The sequence below is a fragment of the Embiotoca jacksoni genome, unplaced genomic scaffold (assembly GCF_022577435.1).
Source record: "Embiotoca jacksoni isolate LCO1_2020_lvr unplaced genomic scaffold, fEmbJac1.0.p SCAF_96, whole genome shotgun sequence".
Taxonomy (NCBI): domain Eukaryota; kingdom Metazoa; phylum Chordata; class Actinopteri; family Embiotocidae; genus Embiotoca; species Embiotoca jacksoni.
Window position 1 is genome coordinate 488,956 of NW_027185454.1, and position 25,613 is coordinate 514,568.

The window sequence follows — 25,613 nt, forward strand, 5'->3', positions numbered from 1 at the left end:
CAGAGGTGAAGGATGCAGGGTTGCAAACATTAATATAGTTTATTAGAACACAAAAGTACTTTTTATATATTTTTTATTCGTATGATAATTTTTCTTTTTAAATATCACAGTACTCATGAGTATCTCATATCTTACTGTTATTAGTTCAAATAAATTGAGAACATTTGTTTTTACTTGCAGAAAAAGTGACAAGTGATATAGATACTAAAAGTATAGATCATTTCTTGTTAATTTTGAACGAGCACATGCGAGAATATTCAGTTGGCTCCTTGTGAGTCATGCAAAATGTAATTACTGTGCAATCAATAGTGTATTTTCTGTTTCTGCTGTTAGAAATCACAGTTGGTGTCAAATATGACCATGAATATGCTACTATGTTAACTAGCAGTCAATACCAAAATCATTATGATGTCGTGACTACATTGTCTGACTAAAGAAACACAAATATAGGTTCATGAAAACAGCTGTACTCTGAGATTTAAAATGAGTGACGACAGAGAGGCTCAAAGGGTTGTAGAGCCACAGAGCGTCTAAATGAGCTGCAAATTAGGATTCGGTGTGCTAAAAAAAAAAATACGAAAAATGTCGGCAAAACAACTAGAAGTTTTGAAATTTGTCTGCTGAAGGAGAAATGGTCTGCTCCTGAAACCGTTCCAGTGGACATTGATTAGCGACGGAGTCGTGAGTGAGCTGGAGCGCAGACAGAAGGCGATGTGTTCTCCTGTGGAGGTTTGGCGTAACTATGACCTTTCCCAGATATAAGCATACTGTAGTTGCTGTGCAGGAAGCAAGAATTTTAAAAAGTTGGCTCTGAATTTTTTTAGGTTTTGTGGAGATGTCTCGTACTGATAATCTTGTCTGATCTCGTGTTGATAATGTTGATGAAGTTTGCCTTCACTGAGCTTCATCGGTTGGTCTTGTTGCAGTCTGTGCCCACCACTCTTTGTTGCATCCCTTCATACAGGTTGATGGAGTCTCATAACTACAGCTGCACAACAGAGCTGAAAGAAATGACCATGGTTTCTTTTAGCTCTCAAAAGAGTCAATGAAAATGTTACATACTATTTAAAGTAGAGAAGATGCATGTAATGACCAAGCCATATTTGTTTTGTTGTTATTGCTGCATGCATGCATTTTCCTGTTAGGTATCAATGGGATCATTGTCCTCTGCTCTCCCCCTCCCCTCACAGATGTTCTTGTCTCCTCAGTGCAGACTAATAGAACACAAAATTGCTAAGAAACAGAAGGAAGATATTTCTTGAATAATGCCACGGGCAGGTGGATTCACTGACAGAAATTCAACTCTTAATCTTGGAGATGCAAGCCCATGACAGCTGCTGATGGCAACCAATAATCCAGATCAGTTATGGTTTGAATGATTCATGGTACCTGCTGCAACACAATGTTTCACTGGAGGGGGAATTTTAAAAGGCCATGAAAGGGATCTATGATTTTTATCGACATCTAATCCGCAACCGAGATATAACAACATTGATGGGTCTCTTGCACAGTTTAGCAAACCTAAGAAGCGGATAAACACATTAGATAATCAAATATCTGATGCAGCGACGTGTCATCACAGTTACAACGCCGTTGTGTTGACATAACTACTTTGCCCTTTTTGGGGGCTTTAATAAACACATGTACCACTTTTTAAAAGCTGCTTTGAAAGATAATATGATTTCAAACAGGAATTAATTTTGTCTTTAGTTAACCTTGCATTCACTCAGCTAATGCTAATCGGCTAGCTCTGGGGCTAACTGCCTGCTGTTATTACACAGGCTCCATATAAATAATTAATAAAATATTGATTAAGTAATCTGTATATTGATTAAAAAATGAAAGATAAAAGAATCAATAAATAAAAAATAAAAAATGCACACCTTGTACGTTGGCCCTCAGAGCTCAACACACTGCAACAAAAGAAAGCACACGCATACAAGCACAGCACAAGCAAACCAAGACTTTAACTTTTAAATTAATGCTGACATCACTCATGTATGGTTACACTGTCCTGTGGTTGGTCCATTTCGCTTTCACACCACAAAAAAAACAAACACCAGAGCCAGCCTTCCTTTCAACGGGCCACAGTCGTTTATTCTGTATCACAGTTTGATAGACATCTTTCACTCAAACACACCGAACATGGCTTCGGTTGAACCAAACTGAGCATTTTGGGTGTGAAACCACTATAATATTCTACATACTACAGCATTGGTTTAAACTTAGTTTTCTAAACCACAACTTGATATATTTTGAATGCCTTCACATAACCAGAATAACACATTTCACTGAAAATCAATCATCTACAATCTTTTCCTGTTTTTTTATTTTTGTTATCTCCTTATTTCTTATTCCATTTACGAGAACCTTGAAAATAGATTTAACAACAACACTTGGGAACCGCACGTGTTATCCTTATATTGCACAGAGCCAGATGGTCTTTGTCAAACAGCACAGTGTTAAAAGCCCTCGGCCGTGTTTGGACACGCACGTAACATGTTTGGACATGCAGGTAACATGTCCAAGATGCTCTGTTCTTTACCCAGAGGACAAGAAGGCACCATATGGGAGATGTTTTTCATCCTTTATGTAAACTATGTCACCTAACGGACTGCAAAATCCTTGACATGCGATGCATATTACATGATGTGGAAATAAAATGCAGCATCTTTTGCAGCATTTATGGGGAAAATGTTTTATAGATGGCTGTTTAAATTGTATGGCAAGTAGAAAATCCAGTCATCCATGACTGAGGGAGGCTTTTTAGGGAGGAAGAGGAATTTTTGGACTTTATGCCACCTAACATCTTAGTGTTTTTCTATAAATTTGAATGAGATTCACACCATAAAACAGATTATAGTATAAATATGTAAAAAAAAAAAAAAAAAAATTGTCTTTCATTCGTAACACATTTTATTTTTTCAAGCTTATTTAACACTTAATAACAAAACAACCTTTATAATTACAAAATATCCATATCTTGTGTTTATTTTCTCAAAATTTGTGGTTTTCTTCTTGCTTATCATAAAGCAATAGCAATAATAGTTTTTTTTTTACTTTACTTTTTTTCCATGCTCGATTCTCCCACTTGAACTCTCCCTTGTGAAATGTATCCAAGAATTTAATTTCAAATGAAAGAAAACTATGAATTCACAAAATGTGTGTACAAAATACATAGTAGATAAGACTGTGACCGTGAATATATTGACCAAGAAACTGTTTCTGCATTTTATAATTGACCGGCACCTTGAGTACCCCGAGGGCTGTTATTGACCGAGGCCAAGGACTCGGTGCTCTCTGCAGCCACTTATCCACAGCAGTGTGCGAGCAATGAGTGCCACAGTGTGCTGGTGCTGATAAACTCTGCTAATCCACTCTGGGACCCAAACACAGTTCAGGCTTTTTTGTGGCACTCAGAACCAGTGTGCTCTGCCACTTTATCCACGGTCCCCTTTTAGAGCACAGATTGTGGAGCTTTGGGAGTAACGGCCAGGGATTTGTGATAACGTTCACGTTTTAAAATCTATAACATGTCAAACTGTGCGCAGCAATTAATACATCTGTCAGCGGAAGTGTTGTGTGAAGTTTAGGGCCGTTGCCAGTGGATATTCTGTAATAGTGGCAATTTGTCTTTTTTAGGACATTGACACACAAGGGTGACCTCAAATAACCAACGCGAACAAAGGCCCATTAATGAAGCTGTACTTGAACACAAAGCAGCTGACAACCAGCTGACAAACATTCTGGCATGTCATGTAATGTCTGTGCCTCTATGAGAAGGAGAAAGGCAAACAATATAAATACACACAATATAAAAACTTGTTACAGAAGGATGGATCGAAAAGTTCAGAGACTGCACCGTGGAGCACGGGGAAGCTATAACCTTCATGAGTAAATATTCCAAGTTACGTTGCTTTATCAACATCAGCATGAGTTACACACTTTTTTTGTGACCACTGGTCCGGCACACCGGTGATTTCTCCCTGGACGTGAGCAGAGGGCACACATCAATGTTTGTGTCAAACTCAGTAAATCACCAACGGTAAACTTGAAGTGCTTCAGAAAGCTTACAGCTATAAAGCAACGAGCCGGGTGAGTTTTTTTTTTGAGTGACAAGACAGGAAAACGTCACTGTCAACAACCAAAAAATGTGGGTTTTCTTTGATATTTGCAATGTGGTGCACAGTGAATTAGTCCCACAGCATCAATTCTACTGTGATGTTTGTTCTGAGGCGTCTAAGGGAAAATGTTCATAGCAATTGACATTTGGCACTTTGGTTCTCCAACATGACAATGTGCCCGCTCACAGTGCACTAAAAAAGTGCAAGATTCTCACCCACAACAACACAGTTGTCGCTCCCTGAGCGATCCCACTTGCTGGATGTGGTTTCCAGTGACTTCTATCAGATCCCCAAAAATGTGACACAAAATTTGATGTGTGCTCTCTGTTCAAGTTTTGGGTCCATGGTGACCATTGCAAATGCTCAGATACCAGTGGTCCCAAAAACACGTGGAACTCAGGTGCTGATGTTGATCAAGCAACGTAACTTGGAACAGTTACTCAGAGAGGTTATTGTTATTGCTCTGAGCACACTACCTAACTCTGTTTGTGCTTCCTGACAAGATTGTTCATCCTGAATAAAAATGTTAGTTTGCTCTTGGGAACGGATGCCGCATTACTAATTTTTGAGTATGTCACGTTGGCAGGAGCAGTGCTTTTAAAAGAACAAGATGGTCTGTGATTAGCTACAGTAGACAAAGCCACTAATATTCTAAGATACTGAATCCTTCTGATTCCATCACATTTCCAAATGGCTCAGATGTCAAAGATACCAAAAGTGCCATGATGCCCACTGCCCACCTCATGTTTGATCTCTCTTCTGGCTGCACCTCGTTTCACAAAGACAGGAATCTAAACCCTCAATGGCGTTTAAGTGGAAGCTAAAAGGCTCTATGTGGCTGGCCGGTGCAGTAAAAGGGCGCTCGGCTCGGCTCAAGCTGTCTGTGAAATGTTATGTTGTTCACAGCGGATGCCACCCTGGAAAAAGAAAACACAGACCTCCATCCAGATCTCATTATGTAAGTCAACCAGCAGGAAATGAGACAGCCTGAGGAAATTGTGAACACTGATCAATCAGACTGACACTGATTCGAACCAATGGAAATACCAGTGTCTGCACATATCTAAAGCAGGGTTCCTTAGCATCCCCATTCTCTTAGCTTATATTTAATGTAATTAAATATCCCTGGATAAATATAAGATGAATGGTTAGAAGGCAAGCCAAAATGTAATCAGGCAAACATAATTAGCCAGTTTGTATGCTTCCTGGAGACCATGAGGGCAGAGTAGATGACTACATAATGGAAGTCACTTCTTGACGCCATCCTCTTACAGCTACAGTACGTTGTCACTTACCAGAAAGGCTATCAAACAAAATTACATGCAAATTTAATATTTGATATAAATACTATATTATAGAGTTACTGGAAGATATTAATTGTATGTACACAACATACTGTATACACACATATATATATATATATATATATATATATATATACATATATATAATTCACATGTTGCACTAACTAATGTGATATGGAACTGTGCTCTTAATTCAGACAACTTTAGACATTTTTAAAGTGCTGCTGACTGTTTTAACTGCAGTATCGTTAAAAACTTGGGCATCTTCCACAGTGTCAATCATTAAATTCAGAGGAGATAATGCGCTGTTGATTCCTTGCTCGCAATTCTTTCTATTGATTTATGTGGCTTAGGAAGAGATGTGTTGTTCCAGAAGGAGAATACTCTGCTGGAGAGAAAACTAGAAGGAGCTTTGATCACCTCCACAAGAATGAGGGGTGTAAAGTAAATGGGGTGTCGGGTGTTACGGATAACTAATTTCAAAGCAACTTGTTTTTCATGTCAGTGATTCTCAAGTGGGTCTTTCACTGACTGTGTAGCTTGGTCATATGGTGTGCTTTAGTTTTTAGGGTCGAGTCCACTTTATTGTTGTTTAAGTGTCGGCGCTGCCTGCAATTCTACTTACCTGACCTCAGGAACATGATTTTGTCGTCCAGTTTTAACAGAAGGTCTCACCCCTTTAAAAAAAAAAAAAAAAAAGATACATGCATTAGAGATTACGTCATCACATTTAGAGTAAAGAATTTTAAATAGAAACGAGGACCGGATAATGTGGACAAAATCAAATACGAGGCTATTTTTTTTTTTACCAAATATTGTAGTGATGATTATTGGTGCTTTGACAAAATATTTACACAATACGATTTTTGAAAATAATCATCAGTAATGTGGATATAATGACTAACTGGGTAAAGGTAAACAATAGAACAGTGAGAATAGTCTGGTCACTTCAGAAAATGACATCACTTTACTGTAATCCAGTCAATAAAACCATAAAAAGACAACACTTCTAATGATTTTATATCCAAAATCTCCGACGATATTTAGTTTTATATCACAGTATCAATATAATACTGTATATTTTTCCCAGTGGTAATTACTCCACTAAACAGAAATACAGTCCTGTCCAGTTGGTTAATATTCATATTTTGATGTTCAATAAAAACATTACCACCATTACTCCGTAAAGCAAGATGCATATATGAGCTAAGTATGTGTTGTAACACTGGTACAATATAATGCTCTCCAATACAGCAACTCCATGAAGAATGGCCTTAAAAAGATACTGTATCATTGTATTAGACCATTTATGTGGACAGAATCTGAAAGCTGTATGCTTTTGGCTTTTAGTTAGATTGGAATCAGTCAGTGTCTTTGCATGTGGTTGCATGTTTGTCATGTTGGAGAAAAGCTGAAACAGCACTGAGTAGACGAACAGCTTCTAAAGGCTTCTCTGACGGAACATTTATTTCCCTGGAAAGCATTGTAATGTAATTTGTTTGCATAGCACCCATCCATATCATCTTGTTTCATACAGGGATACAGATACTCTTGTGACTAGTAGAGTGTTTCATTTCATTTCCTTATTCAAAAGGACAACTCACAGAGTTAGCCAGCCAAGTCATTTTACAGTTATTTGGCAAGAGGATCTCAGACCAAAGCAGTACAGGTTGAGAAACTCACAACTCAAGACAATAAGATGCCAAAATGACAACAAAAGGAAAAAAAAATTAGCATGCAGATGACAATGCACAAATTCAATTCAGAGCAACCACAACAAGTAAATTGTTGATGCAACAATACAATGGCCACATTCAGTATTCAGAACATGCAACCGTGCAAAACAGCATAAAGCAACAGAGCACAAACCAGCCTGTTAGTACTCTGCCACCATCTCGGCCTGGATTCACTAAAAGTCTCCTCCTCCGGTTTAACAGTGAAAGTTGAGGTTTTTCATTGAAAACCTCGCCTGCAGCAGTCATTGTGCACATTCGGTGTCCCACCCACTGGCAAAGGTTTATTGCTCACTCTTACTGTCTGACCTCTTGACGGGGTCATTTGTTTGTGTGACGTAATAGTGTCATTGATACAGGCCCCCCAGTTTACTGTAGTCCTTGAAGTAAGTAGGAGAAATCAAAGGGGGGGAGCAAACAACTCTAAAGAAAACAACATTTGAGAATCCATGGTGATCATTCGCCTCGGTCAAGCCTCCAATCTCAAATAACAAAGCAAAAACTCTTCAGTGGGGGCAAGTTTTTAAAATTCTCTGCTATTTTTTCTGGCTTTTTAATGTCTTCTGCAGTGTCCTACACGCTAATCTTCATTTTTAGCCCAGTTTTTTTTGTCTTTTTTACCATTTCTTTTTCTATCCTCCCTTCTCCTTGCAAATATCCATGACGTTAAGAATATTGTTGGAAAAGCGATAAGGGACCTTTAGGCAACAATTTACTCAATATAGCAAGTAAAGCACTAAGTCTGTTACACCATATAAGTCACAGCTGGAGATTCACTTGCTGAGGTTGTTTGATTAAGGTTGGACACGTTGATCTTTTTTAAGATTATGATATGTTTGATCTTTTCCATACATCTGTTGTACATGAATAGAAATAGAGAAGCCATACTGTGCCAGAGAGTATGTGGGCGTGTTTGATAGCTGAGGAGCGATTTGCTTCCACCGGTGCCCAGGTTTTGTTTTGGGCTTATGGCCACTTAAAATGAAGCAATGTCCATTTGTGACCTCCTGTCACAGGTTCTGGCTTTGGTGTGTGCACAGGTAGCCTGGTAAGTGGTTTATCCTCTCAGAAGAATTTTTTTTACGTGTGAAGAGGTGAAACTAATTCAGAATCTGAAAACAAACAAGCCTGAGTCAAAACATCAAATATGGCTGAACCTTGTGCTTTGTGTTAAACGGCAGAGGGCTTTTAATTTGATATGAGAGCTTTTCATTTAATTAGCCTGGGCCAAGCGGCAGCAGTGATGTGGTTGCTGTATGAAACTCGTGCGGTAAAGAGGATGCTGATCCGTACGTCAAAGCTCTCTTTCTACCGGTCGGTCTACATCCCGACCCTCATGTGATCATTAACTCTTTGTAATGACTGAAAGAATTAGATCTCAGATCAGCTCTGGATCGGGTCATTTGCAGGGAACAGGGACGTCTGGGCTTCTCTGCTTTCGCTATTGCCACTGAAATGAACTTTTCACTTGAAACAAATAGTCGCAGCATTCATCCGACCAATGGGGTAACTTTGATCAATCAGTCAATGGCAGACATTCGCAATTATCGGACTGGCCGACCTAACCTGGGGTTTCCAGACCCAAATTCACTGCATCATTAGATTTGACCACCAAATGATGAACTGTATGTTCTGCAGCAAACCTCACCAGGCTATAAACAACAGAGACCTCCCCCCAGTATGAGCAGAGTGCAACGCCATGGCATACATGACCATTGCAGACCAGACTGTGCAAAGTAAAAATAAAGCTGAGCTATAGGTGGGCAGAGCCAGGCTGTTGCCAAGAACAAACAAATAAACAAAAAAGCTAAATGAAAAACCAATTACATGATTTAGCATTTTCTCATTTAAACTTTTGATCATCATTTTTTAATATCCTTATTATCCAGTAATATCTCTAATGGGTCCTAAAAAGCAGAGTTTATTTGCACACATGAACAAGTAAAGTAAAATATCACTGGGTTTCCTGGAAATATCAGCTTGTTTCAATAATTCATGGAGAAAGTAATAGGTGTGGCTTGAAATGAGAAATAAGACAGCCATTTGCCGCTATATTGCTGCTGTTGCTGCTATATTGGAAAACATAGTGGTTTATATTCTTTTAGAAGTGGGCTTATTCAAAGCCACACCAAGAAGTATTCTCACTTGTATCCACAGCATCCTCGGTCCCTCAAAGCCTGTCTGTTAGGTAACGGTAGAAGGTCAGCGTGAGGAAAGTGAGAATCAAGACCCCAGCTGTGTTCTCAACCAAGCAGGAACTCTTAATCAATACCAGGCAGCCAAAAGAGGCTTGTTGAGAATAGTGCGGGTCAGGGTCACGAATATCTAGCCAGCCTTATGTGCCAAATTGAACACTGGGAATCCACGGGTGCAGAGGGTCTGTGGGTGCTGACCTGCGTGAATGAAGACAAAGAATAGAAAGCATTTATTATATTTCTCTCATACCGCTCGATATGATTCTGCTTGAAGTTTTAGCAGGGAAGTTATCAAAGAAGTTTTTCCTATACTTTTTATTCTCTCGGCCCCCCATCAAAAAGTCACAAGTAAAATTTGATTGGAAAGAGCATACCTATGCAGATATAAAGGTAAAATTAAATCACACTGAGTTCAGCTCTTCCTTCATCCTTTCTTGATGTTGGTTTTCAAACAGGCACGCTGCTCTACCACCTGCCATTGACATTCAGATCACACCCGTCCCAAATGCACTCAAGATAGCTCTCTAAAGGAATCAGGCTGTCCTTCAGGCTCTCGTCAAGTCTGCCTTAATAATGGGATTTCCACACATTACATACAAATTCACTGGGCACTAATGTGGGAGAATAATATTTCCAGGAAAAGGTGCACTCGAGTCCCAAATTGAATTTAAAATGTTACATCGGCTTTCAAAAGGGGCCGTGGCACGTGTAATGCCCAGGAAATAATACTGTGCTCCACTGAGCAGCCAAGCACCGGGCAGAGGATTAAATGGTGGTGCTGCTCTGGATTTGCCACACACTGGGGCAGTCTCAGTGCAGTTCAAACAGTAACACTGCTTTTGGCAGATCTGCTTACTGTAGTCGAACCGTTATAGTGCTAATATCCAGACGCACGCTGGGTCTGGAATTTCTGTTGTTTTGGTTTCCTGCTCCTCATTTCCTTTGTGTGTCCTGTTCTCTCACCTTTACAGGAATACACACACACTAATACACTTACATGTACTCTCACACAGTCATTACTAACACGCCGCTGCATGAAGTTTAACAGTGGCTGTATTTGCTCAGTGATCGCATTAACACATGGACATTACCTGTCTACAAAGCTCTGTCTGAAGCAAACGTGTTGCATTAAATGTATGCGTTGCATTTTAATGAGACGCTTGATCTCTCAAGGTGGACGGAGCTATTTCAAGGATTTGCTGAATGTGAAAAAAATCAGCATAGATATTGCTTGATTCATGCATTCATACTGTAGCATCCTCTGTTTTGTCTGACAGAACAAATATCCGTGAGCAATCTATTGATGCAGCCTTATATTTTTTTGCTGTATTGTTTCATTATTATGGACAGTGTCACTCATGCATCTTTCATGTCTTAGTTGTGGCTTTCCTGCTGGAGTCTTAAATGTCATATAGAATACTTGAGCAGATGGGCTGGTGGTGCTTTGTCCAAACACCTCCACCTGGTCTTCATCTTTGCTTTGGGGGGAAAAAGCCTCCATGAGGTGATTAGGGTTATTTGATTGATGTTCTCTTCCAAACGCAAAAGGCAAAGAAGACGGTCGGAGGAGCAGGACACAAACAGACATTGACTTTGTTAGTGGAAATATGTTTTATGGGAAACACAAGTCAAAGAGAACTAGAGAGACTTTATTTCGGTGATGTAAGTACATTTCTGTGTGTGTGTGTGTGTGTGTGTGTGTGTGTGTGTGTGTGTGTGTGTGTGTGTGTGTGTGTGTGTCTTGTATCCTGAACTGCTGAGGTATCACTCTGCAGGCTATTACCAGATGATGAGACACTGTTGCTGCCAGTAATAGTTTTGACTGCTGCACACTTTTTCTGAATCACTGCATTTTATGTATTCATCAAACTATATTTGTGAGATATGACTGACAGGTTGATAATACGAAAGCACAAATGTAAACAGTAAAAAGATTTGAGGCTGACACACACCAGCGCACAAGGAAAAAGATAGAACGCAATTAGTAACGGCACCAAGAACAAGATTTTAAAAGAATGCTAAAATAACAATAATAAAATACAGTAAAATAGATACAAGACTTTGACAAACAAAATCAATGAGTAAATGGAACAGAATAAAATATTAAATAATAAAACAAAAAGATGTAAAACAAACAAAATAAATAATGGCAATAAAACATTTGAATCAGCAGCAAGGTTAAAAAAAAGTTCTCAGCTGTTTTCTCCGTTTGCCCGAAACCAAAGACTCAACATGGCCTCCACAATAATTATTTGCCTGTCAGACAAGTAGACTGGTAAAAGACGAAAAAAGAGAGTGTTTTAAAGACAAGGAAACAATTTTGTAAAGCAATTTTAAAAATCGACAGGCAGCCACTGTAAGAACTTTAGAAACAGTAATAGCTTCTCTCCTTCTGATCCGAGTCAGCAGTTGAGTATCAGAGTTCTGAATCGATTCTAAGTGATTTAGAAGTTTTTTAGGGTAGATAGATCAAATAGGAGAGAAGTATCAGATACTGCATGTCACTCAGAGTAGAAGTCATATTGTGACTTCAGCACAACAATCAAATGTTCTTTTATCACCTTCAAGACTGTACTGAGACAAAATTGTGATTGTAAATGAGAAAAAGTTGTTTGAATTACCAATTAGTCTTTAATACTCATGTTCGGCAACTTTATGACATATACATCTGTCTGTCTGTCTGTCGTTTCAACTCTCTAGTAAACCAATGAAAGACCTCGTGGCTCGGTTGGTATACAAAATTTTAGTTGATAACCATGGTCCCCCTAATGATTGCACTAATTTCAATATCTAATCAATGTCTGTATGACATCTTCAATATCCTCAGAACTAAATCTATTTTAGTCTTGATTCTTTGAGACTCTTATGGTGGCAAAACCATAAATTTGCAAAAATAATCTTAACATAAGATCCAACTCGCTTGTTGTTTTTGTGACTGGATTCGTCTTCCAGTCTGTCCTCCACATCAGCCAAAACGAAACTATCTCAGTAACTGTGGCGTTGCGTTCCATTTAAAGCTGTACTCACTTTGTTGGTCACAGTTGGATATTTGATATTTGATGAGTTACCATGAATTTGGAAAACAGACTTTTATGTGACTTTCTGGAGGAGTTGTTGAAATGTCTTAATCCCCTGACTTTCTGCGAGCGCCGCCATCCGGTCACAATTCTAGTTTGTACGATACTTTGATTTGACTCTAATTTGTGTTTTGTGCTTATTAACAAATGTTAGCATGGTAATGTTTAGCCTAGTGAATATGACCTGCTACACATCAGCATGATAACATTCTCATTGTGAGTGTGTGCTGACGTAAGTGTTTAGTGCTGTGCAGACTGCTAGAGCCTCTAACATGGCTGACGACTCTTAATACTGTTTATGTTGAACTGCTGTCTCCGAGGTCAGAAATGAACATTCTAGCTCAATATGAAAGTACTCTTTTCTCAGTCTCGGACCTTTTTTATTAAGCATTGTGAAAACTGCAGCATATATGGGATGCGAGCACAGCTGTGCAACCTCAGTCTGCTGCCATGTTTTGATATGTGTTTATGTGTTAGTCACTGCTGTAAGCTCTGGAAACTGCAACTACCAGGTTAATCACTGGGAAATAACAGGAAGGTTCACTGTTGCCGTACGCGACATGAGAATAACCAGAGGCAGTTCGTGACGCCTTTAGAGATACAAATAAGTATTCACCATATTCCCTTTTTTTGCATGCATTTGCACGTTGTATTTCTCTGCTGTTGCTCGGCTTCACACAGAAGGAGTGTTTGCTATGAAACCGTCTTTGTCAGTCTTTCTCCCAAGGTTAACAGCCTCCCTTCGGCCTGCTGTAAAACCACCTTCAAAGATTGAACATGTTTTACAGTATATGTGATTACTAAGTTGGATCACTGCAGCTATAGCTGACACTTCATTGAACACTTGATATATTGTAACAGTGTAAAGCCATATGGCCGGCTGTGAGAAGTGTAGGAAATGGTTGAAACTTCGCATGTCAGCCTCGTCATGATTTGTCTATTCCTGGTTAAAATCTTTAACATTACGTGGAAGATATCAAAGTATAATAAATCAGTCAATAGCTAATTAAAATTGACAAATAGGTTTGGTTCTGAGGTTGCAGTCTGTTGACCTTTTTGAAGAAGTTCACTTTTATCGACTGGATCTTTTTTTTTGCAACTGTCGGACTGCTGATTGTCAGGAGAAGCTTTGTGCACATGTATTTTTTCCAATCAACCTTGCACTTATGAGCTATGTTCCTCCTCCTACCTTTGTCCATGGATCGCAGTTATACAAGGCAAACAGTATGGTCTGTCTGTGCTGTTCTGGGGCAAGGGCTCAGTTCAGGACAATGCTGCCTTGTTCCTCTCACATTACTGTGCTTAGTTACAAAAGAAGCTGATGGCATGGCTTTAGTCAGGGTCAAACACCGTCGTCCATCTCTATATATCAAATTCCATGTTGACTCCAGAGAACTATGATTTAGCTCTCATAATGGCTCAGTGCTGGTGGAGAATGCATGTACAGGACAAGGCACTTATCCAAAACTGCAGTGACCATCATTTGATAGCTCTGAATTTGTGCCATATTGTATTTTTCTGTGCTCCGGCCTGACTTCTAATACCAGGAAGATAGATGCTGTGAGACTGTTAAGCTGACACACCACAGATAAAGGAAAATAGGGAGTAAGTCATCGTGCCATCGTTAACTCTGTGTTTTCTTCTGTAAGACGTGCTTGTTGGTACACCAGGAGATAATAGGACGAGTTTTGATCATTATCAGAGCTTTCTGTTTACATTCCCCACGCTGGCAGATTCTAGCCACTAATGGCTCCTGCTGGACACTCAGTCCTGATAGCCACCTCTCTATTAGAGTGAGTATTACCACTGCGAGTACTAAAAGACTTTGATTTGCTGTATCTGGTCACCTTACAAATGATTCCCATTTTCTCACTCTATGAGCAGTTGAAAAGATTCTTTCTTGCTGTTTTCATGCTGAGTTGTGTGATGATTAGTTGAAAGGCTTTTTTTTTTTTTTTCCTTAAAGCAAAGTCATTTGTAATAGCTGTATAGTTTTCAGCATTTTTATAAAATTAAAAGCCTTGTATTACCGGACACACATTCCCTGTGAGAATAGATGGGGTCTGACCCCGCTTCATTGCAGATTGGTTTCCGTCGTTGTGTCCTAATTGGCCTAGACCTCGGGTTCATTTTTAAACAATTAAAGCAGCCTTTAACCAATTATCATTGACCACCACATGTTTGGCACCAAAACTCACCAAGCTGTAAACAACAGAGACCCTCCTCCAATGTTAGCAGAGAGCAACGCCATGTTGGTGAATTACTTTTTTTGGTTTAACTTTAGTTCTTGCTCCGGCTCCAATTTATTGATTTTTGCTAGCGTTGCTATTCCTGTTCGTATCGCCTCATATCGTTCTACCACCGCCACCATTGCTGGAACTACATTTTGAATCAATTGCTTGACTTCAATGGCGTCACACTTAGACACACTCACTGGCCGCTGATTGGTCCACCCTTCAGAGTGGTTGAGTAAACATTTGAGTTTCCAGACGACAATCACTGTTAAGACTGAGGCAGTGGGCAGGTGAAGCAAGGCTATGAAATTTTATTGTAACAGAATTTTATTGTGTATAAAGCAACAAATATTAACTCCTGCCAAATCTCAGCACTGATGGTAAATGTTTTGAACAGAGGTGTCAGAAACCAAACAGCACAAATGCACCACAACAGTGCAGTGACTTGTAAAGAACTCCACTTTGGTGTATGTTAAACTTCTTGGCTGATTGGTGATAAACCTGGCATGGTTTCTGTATTTTGTTCCAATGTCATTTCTGTTTACACATTTTTTTTCATTTCTGTGAGCACTATGTTGGAGTCTCAGAAATTGTTCCAATTATGCAAATAGGACACCAGCTCATTAGTTTTGAAGGGTATAAACCAGGTTTGTTTATGAAATGTCAAATACGCAGACATTGTACTTGGAAGAGGACCATAATTATCTTTTAAAATAAAAATGACCCATCCATTTAAAGGGCAAAGAATCCTGTGCCTGCACAGTCCTCTGGTAAAGTGTGATCAAATGTCTATGGAGAAATTGATGACAGCAGCAAATATGTGACTGAGGCCCATTAAGATTCCCTCTGAGCTATTGCTGCCAAAGGGGTTTTTATGGTGGAGGAATCTTCTCTCCCCCCACATTTTCTCGAGGTTTTTGTTGCTGGCACTCCCATGTGCTTTTCACCACTTCCAGAGATAAGTGTTGCATGACATGGGAAGTTCTGAGGGTCCTATCAAAAAGATAAAGGCAAAAATATTTTCAGCATTAACCAGGTTTTTAAAGTGCAAAAATACTTCTGTAACAGAAGTATCTTTGGAGTTAAGTGTGTTGCTTTACACAACACGGCATTTGGAAATAAAATGTGCACTATTTTGTGGCATTTTTTTTTTTTAATATAAATATGTGCGGCAGGAGCGTAAGGAAACAGATGGTAACCGTTGTGATTTTATAATACACTGTTGTTAACTGCACCCAGTAACAATCTTGAATGTAAGTAAATTATTCACCCATCTGAGGGCATGGTGCTTTTCAAATGGTTGACAGTAATTTAACGTATTTCACATGAAATAAGATTTGCCCTTCATTGGAGATACTGTACTTCTAATTGGCAGTTGTTAGGCACACACTTTATAGAAGACTTTAGCAGAGCACTCAGCAGCTCTGTGCAACTCCCTAATTCACTTTCATCACTGTGAGTAAAATTGAAAAGACATTTGAGTCCTTTAAGGGAATGTCAATTTAATAATTCCAGATGATTTACTGTTTGCTACAAATACATTTTTATAATTGCCATTTAACACCAATGTTACAACTTTCAATTAAGTCTATAGGTTTTATTGTAAGCGCCCCTGCAGCTCTACACTACTATCAGCCTCACGGTCTTCACTTCACTTTGCTTGTCACATCATAAAACACTGATTTATTATTCCTCTTCAGTATTTCCCCATAAATATAAACCATCAGTCTTCTTCATCTGTCACAAAGAAAACAAGTAGGTCATCCCAATATAAGAATGAATCAGTTTGATAAATTAACTACAGGTAAACAAAGCATGACACGTGTCTAATGCAGATTCTTCTCTTGCGGCAAAGGTTTTAGAGATTTTAGAAGAGTTTCTATTTTTGACACTTTTGAATATTGTTCAGTAAATACTATAAGATACCTCATAATCATCATCTTTGGCGAACCAAAACATGTTTTTTTTTTTTTTTTTTTTTTTTTTTTTTTTTTTTTTTTTTTTTTTTTTTTTTTTATTGTGCCCAGGGGTTATGCACAGGCAGTGAAAATTTTAAATGCCAGGGGGTAATAGCAAAGCACTGCAGTGCAGTGACAGTTTCCTTGAAACTAATCATATCGAAAATATTTGATTCATACTTTGACAGCTATAGTGTAAAAAAACAACAACATAGACTTCTTTAAATTGAATGTACAATGCAGAAGCTGCTGTGCCATACTATTTGGTGATTGAGGGCTCACTTTACTGTTCATTCTGGTTCTGGTAGAGGTGAGCGGGCTCAGCGTCCTCATGTTCCCAGTCAAATCCCCTCCTCGCTCCGCCACAGCTCATCCAAATATGGTCACTTCTGGCTCTAAAAATCCAAGATAGTGGCAACCAAAATGCAAGATTTGAGTCTTCAAAACAGCTGTTTACAAACCAGTGAGTGACATCACAGCTGGTCGCCACATCAGAAGTTCACAAGGAAGATTTTCTGTTTTCGGCCACAGGCGATCAGGCTGTAATCTGTTCCCTACTGGATATACTTTTTAATGTTCCAGACACACACAAAGTATCGAAGCAAGTATGTTAACAATAACGCATACATGTTGGTGAAAAACAAATATATTGATGGCTTAATAGTTTGTATCATTGCTCTTTTAAACAGCGCAAACCGGACTTGCATTGACAAATGGCCTAACAAGAAACAAAGGCCCAGCCACATCATAATTATTTTTTAAATATATTTGCCTGTTGGTGATTGATAATTCATTGTTCTATTAAATCTCAGTATTGCAGACCACAAAGAACCAACAGTTGCAATTTTGAAACAGATTCATCACAGTCTGTCAAAGGTCTCCGTGCTCGTGTAGTGTGACGAATGAACCTATTAGGTGCTAATTAGGCTTAGATTAAGCTGAAGGAAAGCAGTGACAGATTGAGGGATGTACTTCCACTGTGAGGAGAGACAGGGGGCATGACTAATAATGTTTTTAGCCCTGAAGTCTTGTTCGTGACTGACAGTTTTGATAGCCTCCAGTGTATCATCAATACAAACGTTTCCCAGCGCCCCAGAGAGGTCTGACACACAGACACCTCACACAAACACAAACACAAACACAGACACAAACACAAACACAGACACAAACACATTTTCTCTCTCTCGTTTGCTTTGTGTTTTTTTTTTTTAACAAGTTGAATAACTAAACAGCAGCTTTCTGGAGCCTCGGTCTTATCTGGATTGACTGGCTTTAGGCAGCACTCTGACAAAGACTGACAAAATGAGGCACTAGTGCACCTTTCATTACCATTTTCTTTGGGCTTAATGTGTAATCAAACTTTGAACAACACAGGCAGGGATATTATGCTGTCCCATGCATGGTAGGTTCTACTCTGCCAAAACTCAGCACATCCTAATTCAGTATTTTACAACGGTGTTGGTCTGTCGGTTGGTCAGTCCAACGACTATCGGATGATTTTCAATGTCATATTTATAGACATTCATGATCCTCAGATGCTGAATCCATGTGACTATGATGATCCCATAGTTTTTTCTCTACCATCTCCATGAGTTTCTGGAATAAACTGTATTGATCAGGTGGAGCCTGTACTGTTTAATGAGATGGAGTTGCAGGTGTGTTTGCTGACTGCCCACGAGGGCTGGACAAACTGTGAAATAAGCACAGCTCCACCTCCACGTTGTCTACGGAGGGAAGAGTCGCTGCTGTGGATTGATGCTGCTAATTTTAAACGAGCATGTCGAACTGAAGCAGCTGTCGGACTAACACAGACCGGGAGCTGAGTGACAGACCACAGCAGTGTTGTAGCTGCGGTGCTCATATTTAGGACTAGCAGACATCACACGTTTCCCAAAAATTCAAGGAGATTAGGGAAGCCCATGTTTCCAAAGAATAAACTTTGTTTTATTTTTTTTAGATATGTACAACAACATTTAGTCAGATCTATTTTAGGTCCCCAAATGAACCCTCAAAGTTGTGCAGCTGTTTGCTGTGTTTGATTTTTTTTTTTTTGTATGTTGTTGGGCGACTTGTTGAATAGCGACAGACGGAAGCTCTGAAATTTGTAGTTGATGTTTTTTGGTATTTAATTTAAATTTCAACTAACATGGTGTTCAGTTAATTGGATTCTTTTTAATTGCTAACGTACTCTGATTTTGTGGCACACATAAACATAATTTAATTGACTTAATTGTTAACATGGCTGACTATCGGTTAAAGAAATTGTTTCAAATGTGCTTCCCTTTATTTGCTACTTAGTTCACTCAAGTGAAACGAGATGAGTGTACAAAATAAGAATACAAGCTAAATAACTGCTGGAAATCACATTTGAGGTTTTTGCTTCTAATTTAGTTTTGCTCTGACAAGATGGCTCTGAACGCTTTTCCACTGTGGCAAAGCGATCTTTCCTGTTCCAGCACCTTTGCCAAATGAGCCTATTTAGAGATATTTCTGCTGCTGAAGTGCTGCAGCTGTGCAGTGTGGTGAAGTGGCGCTCCCTTCAATGAGTCTGCCTGCAGGAATTCATTATCTTGAAAGCAAGCGTGGCAAAGACCATGAGCAGGTGGTACGGGTAATTTCACATTTCTCCTGTGCCCTGTGAGTGAAGATGCCACTTTGTGTTACCTCTCCGCAGTGGTAGAGCGCATTGGCAAGGCCGGTCCAACTGTTAGTACCTCTGAAATGAGACAGTGTTGATAGCAATCTGATTAGATGAGGAGCTGCAGTCCACCGCAGTAATCCATCTTCACTTCTAACTGTAACTCAGACTGGAAGTGTGTTCCAGCAAATACTTTACTTTTCTCTTTGCTCTCTGATTTTATAAGTGGAAGTATTTCCAAGTTTGCAGCAATGGCAACAAACACATTTCGAGTCGCACACTGAACTCCCAACCGTGAGAAACAGGCACCCAGAGACATGTGGAGTGATGTGAGCTATATTGATCTTGTTGCTCAGCAAACTGAGAGCCATCTAACTGGGGCTTATGGCACATTTGCCAGAAAGGAGGCTCCGTTGGCGCCTTGTGGGTGCACCAATGCAAAGCAAAGGGTGCGTGACACGGATGTGCTGGTGTTAAAAACATAGCTCAATAGGAAGTGCACCTCCAACATCTGCAATACCCTGCCATCATCGTCTGGAGCTGTAGCTCAAAATGCAAAGCTCCTTGTCTCACAGATATCTTTTAAAATTCCTGGTTTGTTGTGCACTCAGATTTGTCTAAGCTTAGAATGGAGGCGTTGAAGGATTTTGACGCGTTACCTGATAGACAGTTTCTGTATCTCTGTTTGCAGAGGGCTTACAGATCATATCTAATATGAGAAACTCGGCTGTGTGTCTTACTCTGCTCTAAAACCGTGGAATATCCCTCCACTTAACATCCACCATGCGGTTTCTGAAGTCTTATGAAAGAAACCTCTCAAGGCTTACCTCTTTGATCCTGCATTTATGTATATTGCACCCGTTCTTTATTTATTCTCACGTTTCTTGTATTTAAACAATTCCACCCTGTCTCACTGTATTTTAATGCTCGATTTAATGCAGATATTGTATTTATTTTAAATGTCCTTTGTAACTTTAAGTGTCCTCTGTAAACACCTATCTTGTGTTGTCTGTAATGTTTTGTGTTGTATGTATTTACAGCGCACTTTCTAAAAGTTACACAAGTTGTCAAATTGATGAACATATGTTTCTGAATTTGCTTCCTTTGGGGATGGGCAAAATTACTATTCAATATTTGTTCAATGTTCATTATGTTGAGCTCTCAGGGTGACCGTTGCAGTAAGTAATGCACAACATACATACACAATGATGTGAAAACACTGAGTTGTATATAAGGAATGTGCTATACAAGTAAAGATGACTATTTCTATTATGTGTGTGATGAACTGCCTCACTAGGGCAACTGTAAATATGCCACAGTATGAATATAAAATATTTTGTTTTTGCTGTGTTTGGTTGGACACACAATGGGTCTTGTGGCACAGATGCTCTTATTTCTCACAGTTATAAGGAAAGCTATAACTTGACCAGCATCGCAACACATTTGTGTGTGCACCTCAGGTGCACAGTGCAGGGAAATATGTACACACAGTTCATCACAGGTGGGAAATTATTCACGCTCTTTGTCATTCATCTCGTCAGATCCTGAGCCTTCGCACACACACAGAAAAAAAACATAAAAACGCGCGTACACACACGGTGCTTTCTCTCCTGCTGATGCAGGTTAACACCATTAACATCCGTTTTGTCATTGACATTTCTCTCATCAGATGTGGTATATACTTTCAACTGTGCTGAGGAGTCAACCATTCCCTATGACTGGAAATCCAATTTCAATTCCGATCAAAATGCATTATTTATATTGTCTCTTTTGCACAAACATCAATACTAAGTCATTGCACTGCAGTGCACTGCAGTGTTTTGAGTAAGTTTTACTGCTGGTGTGATAAAGATCAATTTTCTGTCAACTGCAGTTTTATGTGTTTGCAGCTTATGTATCCTATAGATTTCTGTAGACGCAAAACATAGGCAAAATAGAATACTGAAATGACCAACCTGCAATATGCATGAGGTAGCAAATTTAACTCAGACCATCTATACCCGCTTTATCCTGAACGGGGTCATGGGGGGGGGGGGGGGGGGGGGGCTGGAGCCTATCCCAGCTCACTTTTGGGTGAAGGCAGGGTACCCTGGACAGGTTGCCAGGATGACACAGGGCCAACACATAGAGACAGATGGGGACCAGTCACACATAAAGGCAATTTGTAGAATCACCAATCAGCCTGAAATGTATGTTTTTGGATAGTGGGAGGAAACCGGAGTACCCAGAAAGAACCCATACAGGCACAGCGAGAACATGCAAACGCACAGAAAGGCCCAGGCCCGGATTCAAACCCGGAATCTTTTTGCCGTGAGGCATTGCTAACCATTGCACCACTGTGCCGTAGACAATATCCTGATAATTTATATCATGGACAGGTGTTATATGCTGTCCAAATTTTAAAGAATGCATTTTTCCCCATACAGTTGCCAATTAAAAATGGCCAGAAAATGATATCACAAACAATTCAGCGATAAGGAAGTAATAATATGGTGAAAAACTCTAATAGGAAAGAGAAAGAAATCCACAGTATGTATGCTTTTAGTAAAATTCTGCCAATCTAAACCTGACCTCAAGCACTGAGCTGGAAAATGGCAGTCACAGTTTCTCATTAGCGTGGTGTCTTTTCCATGGTCAATAGATATGTAAATAAGGAACACTGTGGAGGATAGGACAAAATTAGAAAATAATAACAATTTGAAGCTGAAATGAAAATGTATTTTCTCAGCGCCATATCTCTGTTTGGCATAATGTAATATTACAATCCATAAATTAAACACATTTAAATACATTTGAGGCTTGCAAAGGGTCACAATCTCATCAACTGTATCCTTGTATAGAATTTGAATATCCTCTATCAAAACTTATTTCAGAAGAAAAGCTAAATAAGTGCCAGTTTAAATAAGTTTGTCCAAGGACAAAAATCCGAAAAGTTTTTATTTATTTGTTTTTAAAGCAGGTTCACCTTGATATAGTCCTTTTAATACCTCTGCAAGTGATTTTCAAAGACGGTAATACTGTTTGAAATATTTCACCATCCTGAAGTCCAATTTAACATGTTGGGAAAGACACGTGTTGCCCTTTTTTATACCTAAATCCTTGTTTTCCTTTGATTAGTGGACTTAATTTGTACAGCCTACGTATGCCTTCGGGCCACAAGGTCACTGGTTCTTGGCTGATCAATGAGGACCGTGATTGGAAGGGAACAGTAGCAGTTATAACTAACCCCGCAAGACAAGCGATGATGTGTTGGGTAAAATTTATAGTAATTGGATGTTGAGGTCCTGCAGAGGATGAATCATGCAAGAAGGTCTTACAGACGTGACAGTGTTGGGATCTTTACAGTGTGAAACATTGAGCCTCGATAGTATGACATTCATATTAAACATAGGGCAAGTGTGGATAGACCCTATTGAGGGTTTTCTGACATTAACCCCTTAAGCCCAGGGCTATTTAAAAAAATATCCACCTGAAAAAAACCCTCTTCAAATTCAGTCAGTAACAGCTCCAAAACTGCGAGGCCAAAATTGATAACGTCGTGCTCTACAGATAAAATTGATGGGAACATATTCTCTGTCCCCATCAATAGGCCAGACTGAGATACTTCGACCAAATCAAAAACCTAATGTGTCCGATCAAAACTGAAAATAATATAGGAGAGTAAGTAACAGCCTTATGACGATGAGGCCGTAAACAACGATGTTGTTGAACCTGTTCTAAAAATATTCACCTTAACTCTTTCACATTTGATGGAATACAAAAGAAGCACAACAAGTCTACATCTGTTTTAATCATGGTATAACTAGATGACCTCGTCATTAAATGTGTCATAGTCTGCAACTTTCCAATAATGACCGATCCCGTTACAGGGACCTTCATGGTGGGAAGGTCTTTCCACAGGGATTTAGACATGTTAGTGCCAGAGCTCGCCTTGACACATACAAAAAAAAATTCCCCCGAAAATATTTTGCAAGGTAATTGTTGCTGCATCCTGGGTTTACCACCGCTCAAGACTATTGTGATTGCCTTAAAGAAATACAAACAAACCAGAGGGTTTTTTCACCTATTCAATGGTAAATGGGTCCAGACAGACCGTTATCCAACGCCAGCTCTGCACGGTGGAGACAGAACGGACTATGCCAGACTACTTCATAGTGCACAATACTGTATGTCCACGTCTTATTTCTGTGTCTGAATTCTCTTTATGAAATGTATGCAGGATAAAGGCCTTAAATATTCCAGCAACAAACGAAGTAGCGTCAAAGTAGTTGTTCGACAGTCAGTTTACTCCAACCAAGCAAGCCGTTATGTTTACATTTTGAAGCTACTGTGTAGTTAACACAGCCCTCTAAGTTACAGTTAAATTACTATTGTGGACTGCATGTATATATTTACTATACCAGTTATTTTGTACACTACTATTAACTTTTGTTTAACTGTTTTTACTTTGTTTGGTCCTGACATGAGGGGCAGAGTTGCTAATTTGACAGCAGGTTTATGCTGTTGTGAATCCTGTGTTCATGTTACCGGACTGAAATAATGTTTACAAAGCTTTTGGTCGAACTTTTGTTCATGATATCTCCCCTTTGAAATTGTTGTTCGATGCTGTTTTCACAAAGACTTCGAAGGCCGAGTTCTGTTTTCAACCTTTATTGAAGTGTGTTTAGCTTCCATATGAGGGCAGAAGCATCCTTCATTTTCAAAATCAATCACTAAAAGTTTTCTTGCAACACCGTCATTGTTCTGAATCCCAAATAGGGCACACAGATATGTTATCTGTTTTTCCAATACCGTTCTTATTATTTAATATATAGTTCTTTTTAGAATAAAAACTTGTTACTTGATACTTGTTAGAACTGTGATATGGTGGCAATAACTAAGGCTGTGATTAATATTCAATAAAATCTACCTTTATTTGACAGTTACAGATGACCTCCAGGTATTTAACTTTATCCTGAGTAAAGTCTTAATGCAAATGTTCTATTAATTATCAAAGTTGTTTATCTGAAATGAATAGTGTTTAAAACTGTGATGTGTGTTCCTTGTAATATTCAGGGCCATTAAAAGGCAATTCTCTCTAGTCATATGGCTAAATGACATTTCCCAATTGATTTTATGGCTCCAGTCAACACTGAATAGTTTATCCATTATTATGAATTCCATATTTGTCAGGCATGAAGGTTATAATAGCTTTTATCAGATGAACTTCTCACTTGAAACAGGGTACAGAGTGCTCGCTTGTACACATACATCTTGCACTGTTAATCAATAGCTGATTCATTTTGCATCTCAAACAAGGACAGAATGTCAGCGGATGTTTACTTGCCAAAAACTATTTATCAAATTAAAGTGACTGTTGTGATCCAAAGGACACTTTTTTTAGGCTCACTTAATGAAACACATCTGTGAGCTCTGCATGTGACACGAAGAGGTCAAAGGACAGAAGGAGTGTTTGGATTCTTCTTTTGAACCCAAAGTTTGCCAACAACTTGACGTTTTTCCTCACTACCAAGGTGAACAGAAATTACTTTTTGTCAAGATAGATGGACACAGTGAACTTCTTCTAAAACACCTTCCACCTGCTTGTGGGTCTCAAGGACAACTTGTTGTTGGCTGTCACATGTACAGCGCAATGCCAAATATTTTTTTTTTTTGTATCTCTCAGGGCTGCAGAGCTCTGAGAGCGAGGCTATCTCCAGTAAAACAAGTGCATGATGGCAGACCAGTAAATGTCTGTGAATCACTGCATCATAAATCTCTGAACTTCATAGAAGAGAAAGAGGATGAAGTACTATCTCATGAGTGACATGTCAATTATTCCTCTCTCCCACCTCCACCCTTTTTATACGTGGCTACTTGCCATAAACAACCAACAGCTATCTCCGAGATCTTGAATCGAGGCCTAAACACATTTTCAGCACCAGGCAGAGACATGATTAATGTACAGTCCACCTCTCCCCATCGCTGGGGACGGGATTACCCTTGATCTGAATAATTCAGCAAACCTCTCTGTAATATTTTTCTCTTAGACTTGGAGGCTGAAGGATTCTGTTAAATTGGAAAACCGTCCGCTTGTTTCTTCTTCCGCTTCCCTCTGACGTGCAGACAGCTGCGGTCAATTCAAGATCATCCTTTAAACAATTAAAGTTCTATTGAACCTGCGTAGATGCCAGACGGCCGCCTTCTATGTTGACCAGCAGGCGTTTCATCAAGGCGACATTACAGTCAGTCAGCGGGTTGACTGGTGTCATAGCAACACTGACAATATAAAAACTGACCCCATCTAAATTATGTTTTAAAAAATTGCTGCCGTTCCCAGTTTGCTGTAGGTATGTGAGATGCATAGCTGT